The sequence below is a fragment of the Podarcis filfolensis genome (assembly GCF_964270895.1).
Source record: "Podarcis filfolensis genome assembly, chromosome: 17".
In the NCBI taxonomy this organism is placed as follows: Eukaryota; Metazoa; Chordata; class Lepidosauria; order Squamata; family Lacertidae; genus Podarcis; species Podarcis filfolensis.
In genome coordinates this window covers 4561786-4574981 of record NC_139621.1, presented here as the reverse complement: position 1 = coordinate 4574981, position 13196 = coordinate 4561786, and the positions used below count along the sequence as shown (strand labels likewise).

General features: G+C 44.1%; 1 long non-coding RNA gene across 13 annotated transcripts; it reads right to left on the bottom strand.

The window, feature by feature from the left end:
* Window positions 1-5117: 5117 nt before the first annotated feature.
* On the bottom strand, window positions 5118-10546 carry LOC310753192. Of its 13 annotated transcripts, none has more exons than XR_014543267.1 (5): window positions 10311-10546; window positions 9359-9552; window positions 8833-8986; window positions 7111-8305; window positions 6114-6851 (listed from the first exon to the last, which is right to left on the bottom strand). It is a non-coding gene; the product is annotated as an uncharacterized lncRNA (long non-coding RNA). The 13 variants fall into 13 exon arrangements; XR_014543268.1 differs by having other exon boundaries at window positions 9359-9641; window positions 10421-10543; XR_014543270.1 differs by lacking the exons at window positions 8833-8986; window positions 9359-9552; window positions 10311-10546 and adding an exon at window positions 5118-5698 and having other exon boundaries at window positions 6495-6552; window positions 6646-6851; window positions 7111-8722.
* Between the last annotated feature and the right edge of the window lie 2650 nt (window positions 10547-13196).

The window sequence follows — 13196 nt, the reverse complement described above, 5'->3', positions numbered from 1 at the left end:
GTTGATATTATTATATTAATAAAACACCCAACTTCAAATAGTTGACGGACTGTTCAATCCTATACATATATTTTCAGAAGTTAAGTCCCATTTTAATCAATGGGGCTTACTTCTAGGAGAGTGGATACAGGATCACAGCCTGGTTCACCTCTGCAATGATGCATGTAAATACATTTGCTGTTTCTTGGTCCCTTCACACACTCGTCCTAAAACACAAAATACTGTTTAAGTGCATACAGGATAGAGAAGGGAAAGGATGCTCACATTTTGTAGTTCCCTGGTTCAGATGGTGTCTGTTGCCCCCTACTGGCCCGAGGTGAGATATTGTAACCCCCAGCCCAGCCCCCTCTTTTTAAAAGCAGCTCCTACAAGCCAAGTAGGGCCAGGCATTGTATGGTATTAATTAGGATGGGTGGTGGTGAGACCTCATCGGAACTTGTGAACTCTCCAGCTCCTGCACAGATGCAACACTTGGGGCAAGTGGTAGAAAATGGGAGGTGTGCTCTGCTCTTTCCTGGCATGAACAGCAGGAAGGTACAGTGATACCTTGGTTTACAACTATAATCTGTTCCGGAGGTCCAGTTGTAAGCCATAACAGGTTGTAACCCAAGCTGCGCTTTCGCCAATGGGGCCTTCAAAAAAAATGGGTTGTAATAAAAAAAAGGGTTGTAATCTAAAAAACTGTGAAGATCGTGAAGCTGAGGCTCCAATACTTTGGCCACCTCATGAGAAGAGAAGACTCCCTGGAAAAGACCCTGATGTTGGGAAAGATGGAGGGCCCAAGGAGAAGGGGACAACAGAGGACGAGATGGCTGAACAGTGTTCTTGAAGCGGCCAGCATGAGTTTGACCAAACTGCGGGAGGCAGTGGAAGACAGGAGTGCCTGGCGTGCTCTGGTCCAGGGGGTCACGAAGAGTCGGACACGATTAAATGACTAAGCAACAACAATCCAAAAAAGGACACACACTTCAGGGTTTGACATGGTTGTAATCCAAAACGGTTGCAAACCAAGGTACCACTGTAATGCCATTCCCAAGCCCCCACCCCACTGCATCACACCAAAAGTAAAATTTAGAGAGCTTGGAGAAGGAAGATTCTTTGTCTTCTGCTTTAGCTCCAAGGGGTTATTCAGAAGCAACTATATCTGGGGCCTCTTCACGGCTTCTACATATGAACGGATCACTCTTGTCCCTTGAGGTTGCTCTTTCCCTCCTCCCTTCCAGTATCTCTTTCCTTTTGTGCCCGTCTTTTAGGTTGTACACCAGAGGGCAGAGGCTGTCATATCACTGATGCCTGTAGAGTTCCTTCTGGAGACTTCTCTGCTGAACATCAGGATAAGAAAAAAGCTTTAAATTAATGTAGCAAATTGTGCACTCCCAGTGAACACCATCAGAGTTTCCTTCTGAACAAACATGAATGGGATGAAGTTAGGGTACGGAATACTGCATTCGGCAGCAGTGTCTGGGTGGAAATCGTAGAAATGTCCAGGAAAATCTGGACGTATGGCAACCCATGTCAGCAGTGCTGTTTTTGGCAATTTCCCATAAAAATAGCTCAAAAACGCCATATATTATTTTGCGTTTTTGCCCCCCAAAAGCTCAACTTTGGGCAAAACTAAAAAAATTAACAACTTTTCTGTCCAGATTTTCACTGTTTGAAATATGGCAACCCGTGGCATGTCTGTTGAAGGCACAAATCCCTTTTCTTTAACACGGGGAGGGTTGCTTTACCAGTTTGTAGCTTGGCTATATAGCTGGTGTTTTTTATTTGCTGAGAGGTCAGTGGTGCAGCTGGGTGTTTTTCCACTCTGGACTCAAAGGTGCTTTAGATGGCAATGTATTACTCCAAAATGTGGTAAGCCAGTCCTCCTGTGGGCAGGAGTTCTTCCTCTCTTCCTGTTGAGCAGAGCCCTTGACTTCCGCCCCAAAGTGTAACCTTGACAGCACCACAGTCTTGACAGTGAATGCCTATGTGCATCTGCTCAGAAGTTAAGTCTCCTTGAGTTCAGTGGGACTTTCTCCTGTGTAGGTTTGTATAGAACTGCAACTTTAAGCATGCATAAGCGCAATCAGGCTTGATTAAATTAAAGGAACTAGGAAAACTAGAATATTTTCCTGTTCCGTTTAATTAGATGGAAGGCTTCCATTCTGTCCTGGTAATAGAAATAACTTTTGGTATCTTTTTAAAAAATGGCGCCCCTAATCTCAGACAGAAGTTAAACTACTCTCATGCAAAGCACATAACAAATATACTCTGACACAGTTTGCATTCATTTTCAAGGGTCTTGTGCAAGAGAACTTCCTGACAGATTGTGCTCCACGATTCCACCACTGCCTACAGGTCTCATATGGTTGCATATATTGCCTCTGGCTCCTGAAGCTCCACAAATAGTCACTTTTTTTTTACTCTTCTGAATTAAAAAGGAATTTCACAAGTATACTGTATACTTAAAATAATTCCACAGAAGAGGAACAGCTTTATTGGTTTTTCCGCAAAGATTATTCTCACAAAAGTTATTCTCGTTTCTATAACTGGTGTATTTAGTTGATGTTAAAGTAACAGGCAGCTCTGCATTAAGGAGCTACATAATTTAGGCATGTCTAAAGTCTTGGGCACTGCCAGTGGGATTTTAACATGATAATCACCATCATCATTTTATTTGTACCCTGCCCATCTGACTGGGTTGCCCCAGCCATTTTGGTGGCTTCAAACCACCATATACGAAAACATGATAAAGCATTACACATTAAAACTCTCCCCCGCCTTCAAACAGCACACCCTCCCATCATGTTATTTCACAATCTGTTTTAGAAATGCCCAATTTCCAAGCATATTTGCCAAGTGAAGTGGGGAGGCTGTTTTCAACAAATCAAACCCTCCGGGGTGGGTTGAACTAATTGTGTGGGTTTTTAGATCTCGCCAGTATGTATAATCAGACTCCTCTGTATAAGAATGCAAAACACACCTATATTTTGCATTGCTTCTCCTCTGGACTCACTTTAACACACTGTTTCTCCCTCCAGCCCCATGTACTGATGTATATTTGGATATATATATCTTGCTAGTTTTGTTTCATTTAAAAAATATTGATACATAAATTTATCAATCAATAATACAAACAAAAGAATCCCAACAAAGAGAAAATGGATTTTGGATCCCCCCCCCCAGACAGTACTTCAGATACCATTTAGTTTTACAGGTTTCTTTGAGGGTGTCTAAAATAATCCGGTTACAGAGCATGCTACACAATCCATAAAATTTCTACACAGAAATGTTATTGTTCGATTCATTCCTGGGTAAAGTTACACCAGTTAGCTGAGAACATGTCTTTTTTTGGCCTTTGTCTATATGTAATTTAGACTGCACATGATGTGTAATCTCGCTAAGCAAGTTTCCATACTGTTTGAAAAACCTATAAAACCTGTTTTATAGGAAAGGAGGTGTATGTTGACCATGGGAAACAAAGCGTCTCTCAAATTACCTACAGTACATGTCTGTCTGCAGCCTTAAAAACAACAACCAAAAACCAGGAAACAGCCGCCACCCCCCCATGAGATGAGTAAATTTAATAACCTATTGGATCATCGTTCTAAATTCATGTGTGCTCTTCTCTCTTCCCTCCATCACACTAACCATCTATTTGACAAGGGGGAAATCAGCATGGCCTCTTCCATCCAAAGGTCTGTCAGATGCAAAAGAGGGGCTGGGATCTTGCATTTTCACAGTTGTTTAAAAGGAATTTCAGCAGATGTAGCCTTTTCTCTTTTGTCTAAAATAGGTTGCGAGCCTGCAGGTACAACCTGTCTTGTCTTTTAATCTCTGTACAGTTCTTAGAACATTTTAGGTGCTTCTATTATGTTGCACATGAGGCTGCAACCTCATGTGCAATTAATTGCAAGGAAGTGGGACTTACTATTATAATAATAAATGAAAGGAATTAAACATTGTGCTAAGTTGATCACCCTCATGAACTTGCATTTCAGCTTGCCAGACAGAATGGAGGATGTGGGAATGCGGGGGGGGGGGGGGAGCCTCTTCTGCGTAAGTGGAAATAATTGAATAGGGCTTCTGCTGCCAGGCCTCATCAGGTGAATCCTGCCCTATATCCCACATTTCAGGATATAAAAATACTGAAGCTCACACTGAAAACAAAGAAGCCAAGGGAAACGCACACACTTGTGGCAGATACATTTCTGGATCACATCATTAAGCAACAGTATGAAGTGTATCCAAAGAATAATGATAATTAGATATTTATTTATACCCTGCCTTTTCCCCTAATTGTTGTTTAGTCGTTTAGTCGTGTCTGACTCTTCTTGACCCCATGGACCAGAGCATGCCAGGCACTCCTGTGTTCCACTGCCTCCCACAGTTTGGTCAACTCATGCTGGTAGCTTTGAGAACACTGTCCCACCATCTCGTTCTCTGTCGTCCCCTTCTCCCTGTGCCCTCCATCTTTCCCAACATCAGGGTCTTTTCCAGGGAGTCTTCTCTTCTCATGAGGTGGCCAAAGTATTGGAGCCTCAGCTTCACGATCTGTCCTTCCAGTGAGCACTCAGGGCTGATTTCCTTAAGAATGGGTAGGTTTGATCTTCCTGCAGTCCATGGGACTGTCAAGAGTCTCCTCCAACACCATAATTCAAAAGCATCAATTCTTTGGCGATCAGCCTTCTTTATGGTCCAGCTCCCTAATAAGTAGTGCTTATTTTCCCTAATAAGCACTACAAATAAAAGAGGAACAACTAAAAGCATAGGAGGGGGTGATAATCAAAAACAACTAAACATTATTAGAATTAAAACTGCATATAAATGTAAAAGATCTATTAAAACACAAAAGGAGGAATGAGGCCTTGTCAGAAGGTAACATCTGTGCTCAGAGATCTGCTCTGGTTGCTGATTTGCTGCCGGGCCAAGTTCGAAGTGTTATTGTTAGCATAAAGGTAAAGGTACCCCTGACAGTTAGGTCCAGTTGCGGACGACTCTAGGGTTGCAGCACTCATCTCGCTCTATAGGCTGAGGGAGCCGGTGTACAGCTTCCGGGTCATGTGGCCAGCATGACTAAGCCGCTTCTGGCGAACCAGAGAAACACCGTTTACCTTCCCGCCGGAGCGGTACCTATTTATCTACTTGCACTTTGACGTGCTTTCAAACTCCTAGGTTGGCAGGAGAAGGAACCGAGCAACAGGAGCTCACCCCGTTGTGGGGATTCGAACCGCCGACCTTCCAATTGGCAAGCCCTAGGCTCTGTGGTTTAACCCACAGCGCCACCCGCATCCCAGATAACCCCAATTGCAGAAATTGGACACGTGTTTGCTTAGAGTGGCCATTGACACTTGGCCAAAGGAATGGACTCCAATTTGCATATGCTGTGTGTAGATGCACATTAAAAAATAATAGTTGTTTGTATCCTACTAAGTCATAGTCACTAGACCCACTGATTTCAATGATTCTGAGTATGACTTAGCTATATATATGATATTACCTTGGGTATGACTGATGTGTTAGGTCACCCTATAATTCTACAGGGGAATATTCTCACTGTAGTGGAGAAGACTGTGGCCTAGGTGGTTGTGCTTAGTCTGCTGCCAAGGTGCTATCTGTTGATGGGCAACTTCAGTGCCCCTGCTCTTCCTTCCTGCTCTTCCTTCTGTATCTTTCAGCCAGACCTGGAATGCCCGGCCATTCAAAAAGAGGACACCTTCATACAGAGAACTGTCACCAGTCCACATCTTAAGCCTCTGACAGCCCTGAAAACTGACAACTGTCTTCTGTAAAATAGGACACCTGAGCATCTTATATTTGCTCTTCTTCTTCTGCTAATGACTGAACGTCATGCCATTTCCTCTTTCAACCCGGCCTTTTCCACATTCTGAATAATCTGAAGAGGATCCGTTTGTTTGTATATTTAGGTTACTTTCTAAACAATGCAAAATTAAGAGTCAGTCTTTTATATATTTACACTATATATAAAAGAAGTAAGTATTTTGTTCCCTATGGCAAGGAGTGCTAGGATGGGAAGCATCCATGTAATCCACCTTGTCTTAGACACACACCAGTGATGCATCAGAGGAACACTTTTCTTCTTTTAGTTCTTAAGGGGGAGAGATAGATAAAGAGAGAGAGAGAGAGAGAGAGAGAGAGAGAGAGAGGTTGCATTGGAAGTAAGCAGGGACACCGCAGGGGCTTGAACCCCGTCCTGGAAACCAGGAGCGCCAACCACCAGCGTCTTTTGCTTTTTTTTGGCCAATGCAACAAGGTGAAAAGCAAAACCTGAGAGAACACTCTGAATACAGAATGTTCTCTCAGGAAAAAAGAAAACCCTTAAGAATTATGAAGTTGCAGACAGAACACAATCAAGGTTTTATCCCTCGCCATTAGCAAGGGATATTCACCTAGATGTGTTTACGTCACAGAGTGCCATGTTGACTGCCATTAATTTGCAGGGCACAACAGAGAGACTGGTTCCAGTCTTCAAACTCTGCCTTTATGCTCACCTTTTTGTTTGTCCCTCCGAAGTGCGAATTCATGGGCCTGGAAGTTCCTTCGGCTGGTCTGTGAAAAGCAATCTGGACTCATTAGTTTGTCCCCGGCCCTTTCCCGCCAATTCCAGAGAAATGTTTTTGGAACACAGCTGTTCTTACTGACTTGACTTCTGCAGGAAGAGCTGGCTTCACCTGAGTGTGGTGGGCTCTTGGTCAGAACTGTGAAGAGATCAAGCGGGGGGAAATGGAGAAGCCAGCACAAAAGGATTGTACTGAAAAAGATCACTGAATGGTGGAGTGTGAAGTTCACTTGCCGTTAAGTTTCCTGAAGGCTTGCAAAATTCTATTTCTTGTGTCACTGAGATGCACCTGGAAGAGACTAGGGTCTTCAGCAGCCCTCCCCTCCAGACACAGGAGCAAAAACCGCCGGTTACCTAAAGCAGCGCAGTCAAGACACAGCTGTCTCTCAATCCTGCACTGCAGATGTTCACTTGATGGATCAAGAGCTCTGACGCTGCCTCTTACTTGTCAATGGAGCAGATCTGTTTCCGGCACAGGTAGCTCTGTGAGGTCTGTAAAAATAAGAGCTGGAACAAACAAAGGATGGCTGTCCCACCCAAAGATGTACCTTATTGTGTGGTGATGGCACAGGAAAGGGCCTCCCCTGCAGTGGTGTCCCAACAAGAGAAGTCCCTCCAGGTAGAAGCACGGAGAGCGATTGCATCAGGCTTTTGAGTTCGCAGCTCTTCTGAAAAAGGGATTGAATAACCAACATTGCTCAATACAAGCTCTTTGGAATATTTAGTTTGCATATTTGATGTATGATTCCATTTAGAGCCTACCTTTTCTCCAACAGGCTCAGGGTGCTTGAATGGTCCCCCTCACTGTGACCTGAAAGAATCTTTGTACAAAGAGTTGCAGGCAGAACACAACAGAGATTTTCCCCTCAGCCAAGCACAAGATACTCACCTAGTTGACCTTCAGCCAGAAGACACACAACTGTATTGCTGCTATACTTACGATGGAGCATTTAGAGATTACTTGTTAGTTATTAGTGCCTATCGCCACCTCTGAGAATTCAAAAGTATTTTTAATAGAAGCTATGATTGCAGTTGAAAGTAACCAAGTGAGAGGTTACAGGCAAAGGAAGCAGTTTGCCACACCAGGTTTTAAATATATTGCCTTAGGAACAGATGAACTGGCGAGGATCCTGATTTTAGTATTTGTTGGAAACCCAGCAACTATCAACCCTATCATGCAAGTTTTCACCAAAAAGTCAGCAATACAATTTGGGTCAAATTAAATTTCTAATAAAGTCTCAGCCTTTATGGATCATGTTCCCGGCATTCAACAGACATACCGGTACCCCAGGCAAAGAAAATTGGGAGCTACATGCCTCCTTTATCTATAGGATTGAAGGGTACAGACCCCTATTCCAAAATGTTTCACAAATGTGGGTTATTATGATTTTGTGTGTCATTAGTGGAACAATCAGCCACCCCCTTATGTATGAGTAAAAATGGCCAGAGAGTTGGGATTCATAAGATTTCAAATATTTTCTCAGTCATTTAAGCCTTACCATTAACAGAAAAGAATTCTGCCCTTTATGTACAGGAAAAAATGGTCACGGCTCATCCTTCCTAATTGTGAATATGTTTGTGCTTAAATGTTTGCTGGACTTTTTTTGCTTAAAAATGGCCGGCAAAATGGTGAAAACCTCTACTCACTCCAAGGCCTCTACCAGGCCGCCTCTCCCATTGCCATCAGTAGATTCACCCTCAAAATGCCTTATTTGCTTTTTCACACTGAAATCAGCAAGGCAACTGTTACAGACAAAGGAAGCAGTTTGATGCATCAGCTTTTAAAATGGGTATTCTAAATGGGTATTCTATCTTAGGAACAGAATTACTGGCGAGGATGCAAAATGCTGGCATGTTTGGAACCTTTTGGATTTATACACACCTGAAGGAACAAAAATGCAACAATATTTTAGTGACCCTCTTCTGCAGTTGCCCAGTAAGTACAATTCATTTGGCTTCATATGCCAAATGCCACCACTTTTAAGCAGCTGCTGAAGAGGGTTTGTTATTCTACTCCTTGGAAGCCACAATATACATAAAATTAAGTTCTGCCCATTAGCGAAGGAACTTATCTATAGTCCCCAAGAAGCTATCACAAAATGGCAGCAAAGCATTTTTGTCAACAAGGCAATCTGAGCTAAAATGAAATTAAATGGAACTGCTTTGCTCCTTATCACATGCACAGCTTTCTTTCCACCTGGATCCCCCTGGATCCCGTTAGATCCCCCTACCCTTCTCACTTCTAAGTCTTACCTGTCTTAAAATCTTACCCGTCTTGGTTTTTCCAACTTCTGGAGCGAGGTTCTGGAGTGAGTGGTCTCAGACCAGATCCAGGTGCTCTTGGAAGAAGCTGCTTATCTGGGTCCATTTCCATCAGGGTTTATGCCTGCTTTTGGCACAGAAAGGGCCTTGGTCGCCCTGCACCTCTGGCGAGATACAAGGGAAGGCGCTCAGTGACCCCCAGTGCCCTCCATCAGCTTCGGCTGGTGGCCCAGTTGCACCCCTCTCTGGACAGGGATAGCCTGACTCCTGCTGTCTCTGCTCTGGGAACCCCTTCTTGGGTCGTTCTTTCTGTTCTGATTTGGTGTAGTTGATATTTTATGTGAGCCGCCCTTAGACCTTCGGGTATAGGGCGGTATAGAAATTCAATAAATAATGATAATAAGAACTTCAGCAACAGAAATGCCAGCCTTCTTTTTATGAAATGGCTTCTCCAGTTGCCTTTTTAAAAGAAAAGCCTTCTATTTTCTGCAATTATTCTTCACTCGGCTTGAAGCAGACTTCATCTCCACCTACCCTTTCCTCTGCTCCTTTGTACATCCAAAGACTTGTTGGGCGAAAGGAAAATAAACCTGATTTCGCCCCTCACGTTCCTTCATGTGTCTTTGTTTTCCCTTGGCTTTTCTAGTCTTCAGGTGTATCTGCTTTTCTTCATTCTCTTTAAAATCTTCATCTTGGTTTTTTTTATGAGTTTTCTATCTATCTATCATCTACAAGCAACATTTAAAATTGCCAACTCTGGAGATCACAAGGGAAAATTTGTTGTATCTCTTTTTAAAGTTGTAAATAACAACTTCAGCTCCGACCAGTGAGAGATTTAAAACCAGTATTATTGCCAGGGACAGTCTCACTCCCTAGACTCTGGCTTGCTCCTTCCACCACCTGATGGTCACAAGGACACATAAAATAGTCCCTTGGCGCATTAATACAGTGGATACAAATGGGTTTGTTTTCAACATGGAATCACTGCGCATGGGGGAGAAATTAGTGCCGGCCCCTCTCCCTAATAACAGGGTTGCTGGGGGGCCAACTTGAATAAAATATGGGGGGCGGGCAGGCGGTAAGCCCTGCCCTACATAGTCACAGGACACACCACACACAATTAAATGGCAATGGCCATCAACAGTTTTGGGGGGGGGTTCCTGGCCCCCTAAAATTTTTTTGGGGTTATGGGCTTAAGAGGAGTTAGCTCCTAAGCTAGGGTATGTCTCATTCCTGGATCAATGTCTTTGCTTGCTTGGCTATTTGCAGAATGTGCTGTGCCTTTTAATGACATTTTGCCCAAGTATCGCACTGATCTGAACATTAAAGATTTTGGTAGACACTGCAGCCTGAGTTTGAATTCTTCTTTGAGTGACAGGCAGGAAACTCTCCTCCACAGGGTGCTTTTTTGGAGGTTCTCCTTGGGGGAGGGGCCCCAGGGCCCCCAAAATGGATAGCCTATCGCTTTAAGAAAATGCTAAGAAACTGTTAAAGCTATCTGCCTCTCTCTCTCTCTCTCTACAAGCAACATTTAAAATTGTCTACTGTGGAGATCACAAGGGAAAATTTGTTGTATCTCTTTTTAAAGTTGTAAACAACAACTTCAGCTCTGACCAGTGAGAGGGCTAAAACCAGTATTATAGCCAGGGACAGCCAGCGGCGGAGGAAGCCGCTCGGGCGCCTGGGGTGCAAGCTGCCCATAGGGGCAGGGCAAGGGTGGGGCAAGCCGTCCATGGGGTGGGGTGCACTGTGGGGCCCCCAGAGTTTGCTGCCTCCTCCCACTCAGTCACCCTTCAGCTGGGGGGGGCAGTGGGCAGACCGTTTGGGCAGCGCAGAGCCTTGGGCCCACTGCAAGCCCCGTGGTGAGTACAGCCCGGCATTTTGTCACCCCCCGCAGTGGGGACACCCGGGGCGGCCTCACACCTATCGCACCCCCTTCCTCCGCCCCTGGTTGCAGGTGGTGTTGCCAGGGGGTTCGGGGAAAACTGCCCCCCCAATCAAGAAAATAAAAATATACTTAACTGACCAATTGTGTCACAGGTAACTCAGTTCTGCCCCCCACCCCCGGTTGCCATGTGTCTTTTTTTTACAGGACACATCCTCTTTTTCAGGGGTAGCATTTTTAAAATTTGCAAAATGTCTCTGGCTATACTTTTTGGATGAGTCCTAGACAAGACTGGTGACTGAAGAGTTGTGTTCCCCATCTCTTCTGCCCCCCTCAGCAGTATATCACAGCTTCAAAAGCATACGTATGGTGTTGTTGTTGTTTAGTTGTTTAGTCATGTCCAACTCTTTGTGACTCCATGGACCAGAGCACGCCAGGTACTTCTGTCCTCCACTGTCTCCTGCAGTTTGTTCAGACTCATATTGGTAGCTTCGAGAACACTGTCCAAGCATCTCGTCCTCTGTCGTCCCCTTCTCCTTGTGCCCTCCATCTTTCCCAACATCAGGGTCTTTTCCAGGGAGTCTTCTCTTCTCATGAGGTGGCCAAAGTATTGGAGCCTCAGCTTCACAATCTGTCCTTCCAGTGAGCACTCAGGGCTGATTTCCTTAAGAATGGAGAGGTTTGATCTTCTTGCAGTCCATGGGACTCTCAAGAGTCTCCTCCAGCACCATAATTCAAAAGCATCAATTCTTCGGCGATCAGCCTTCTTTATGGTCCAGCTCTCACTTCCACACATCACTACTGGGAAAACTATAGCTTTAACTATATGGACCTTTGTTGGCAAGGTGATGTCTCTGCTTTTTAAGCAGCTGTCTAGGTTTGTCATTGCTTTTCTCCCAAGAAGCAGGCGTCTTTTAATTTTGTGACTGCTGTCACCATCTGCAGTGATCATGGAGCCCAAGAAAGTAAAATCTCTGCCTGTGAACTGAAGGCTCGGCGGGCTCCATTTGCGTCCCCCCCCCCCGCTGCAAAGGAGCCTTTTTAAAGGCTCCGGAACATACCTGGGGTGAACGGCGCGGAGCTGAGAGCTGTCTACCCGTCTCCGCGAAGCGAAGCCGCATGCCATAGTTGGAGAGCGCTGACTTCTTCCTTTGAAATTTGGACTAAAAGTAACAACCCGTGAGTATTACGGAAATTGGATATTAAAAATCACCTTTTTTGATTCGGCACGAGCGGGGAAGGCGCAAAGAGGAAGTCCGTCTCCCCCTTTTGTAAACATTTTAAAGCAAGGACTAGATAACTAAGGTTGAAAAGAACATCTTCTTCGTGGGAAGTCAAAAGTAACTAATTTCACGTTTTGGCAGTATAAGTGAATGTGCTGGAGGATAAGAATTAATTCTGAAAGTGGATTGTTACCCCTCCCCCAGGACCCGGGAGCGATCCGCGAGGGAGCCTGTTGGAGAGATTTAAAAGACTTTGACAGCTGTCAAATTAGCTGTCAAAGCTGAGAGGGAAAAAAAAAGAGAGAGAACTTTGTTTCTATTGCCTCGGCTGGTCATATTTGTTACATTTAGGTAACAAATTGTCGAAAATCAAGGAAAATAAAGGACTTTTGGATTTACAACTGGAAGGAAGACTAAGTAACCAGTACTCCCCTAGAGGGGGCTCTGGGACATTACAGAATGGCTGTAAGTGGAAAAATACAGACGGCACTTGAGAAGATCTTTCGTAGCCTGGGAAAACTTCATGAACAAAGCATTGTTTTGGCTAAAAATGTCATAATATTGAATGAAAAAGCAAACAAACCTGTGGAAATTGGAAGGGACTTGACTCAAGTCTCTGTACCAGAACAAAAAGACTGTGCCCTTGAACTAAAAACTCTTGCAGCTGAACAAGAAAAGGAATTTGAGAAATTTGAAGAAGTTACATATGACAACTTAGAGGGAAAGGAAGGAGGAGCTATAATGCAGCAGAGGATTAAAGAAAGAAGCAAAAAACAAGATTTGGATTACAATCATAAATATGGAGACCTGGCAGGCCAGAGGCCTGTAAAGATGGACTTAAAGGGAAAGACAAAGTGGAAGCAGGAGTTTTTGGGACATTTGGACTTAAAAGAAGTAAAAAACAAGATTTGGATTACAATTTTAAATATGGTGGCCTGGCAGGAAGAAGTATGGACCTTATGGGGACAGAGCTTCTCCGAGATCTGGCGTTTAACATAAAGGACTATCAAAAAAACCGGCAGAGAGGAAAGGAGAGAGACTTAAGGGCCTCGGATGTGAGATCACCAGGCTGATACCAGATGGATTGATGGACATTGGTTGGAGATTGAAACCGGGAAAAGCGGGGAGTGGGGTTTTGGGTATCCAAAGGCGGTATAAATATATTCTTTTTTTTTTCTTTCTTGTAAATAATCTGTTTTGCTATTTTAGATTAAAATGGGGAAATCGTGAAACGGAATTGGGGTCGACTTTAGAAAAAGGTATT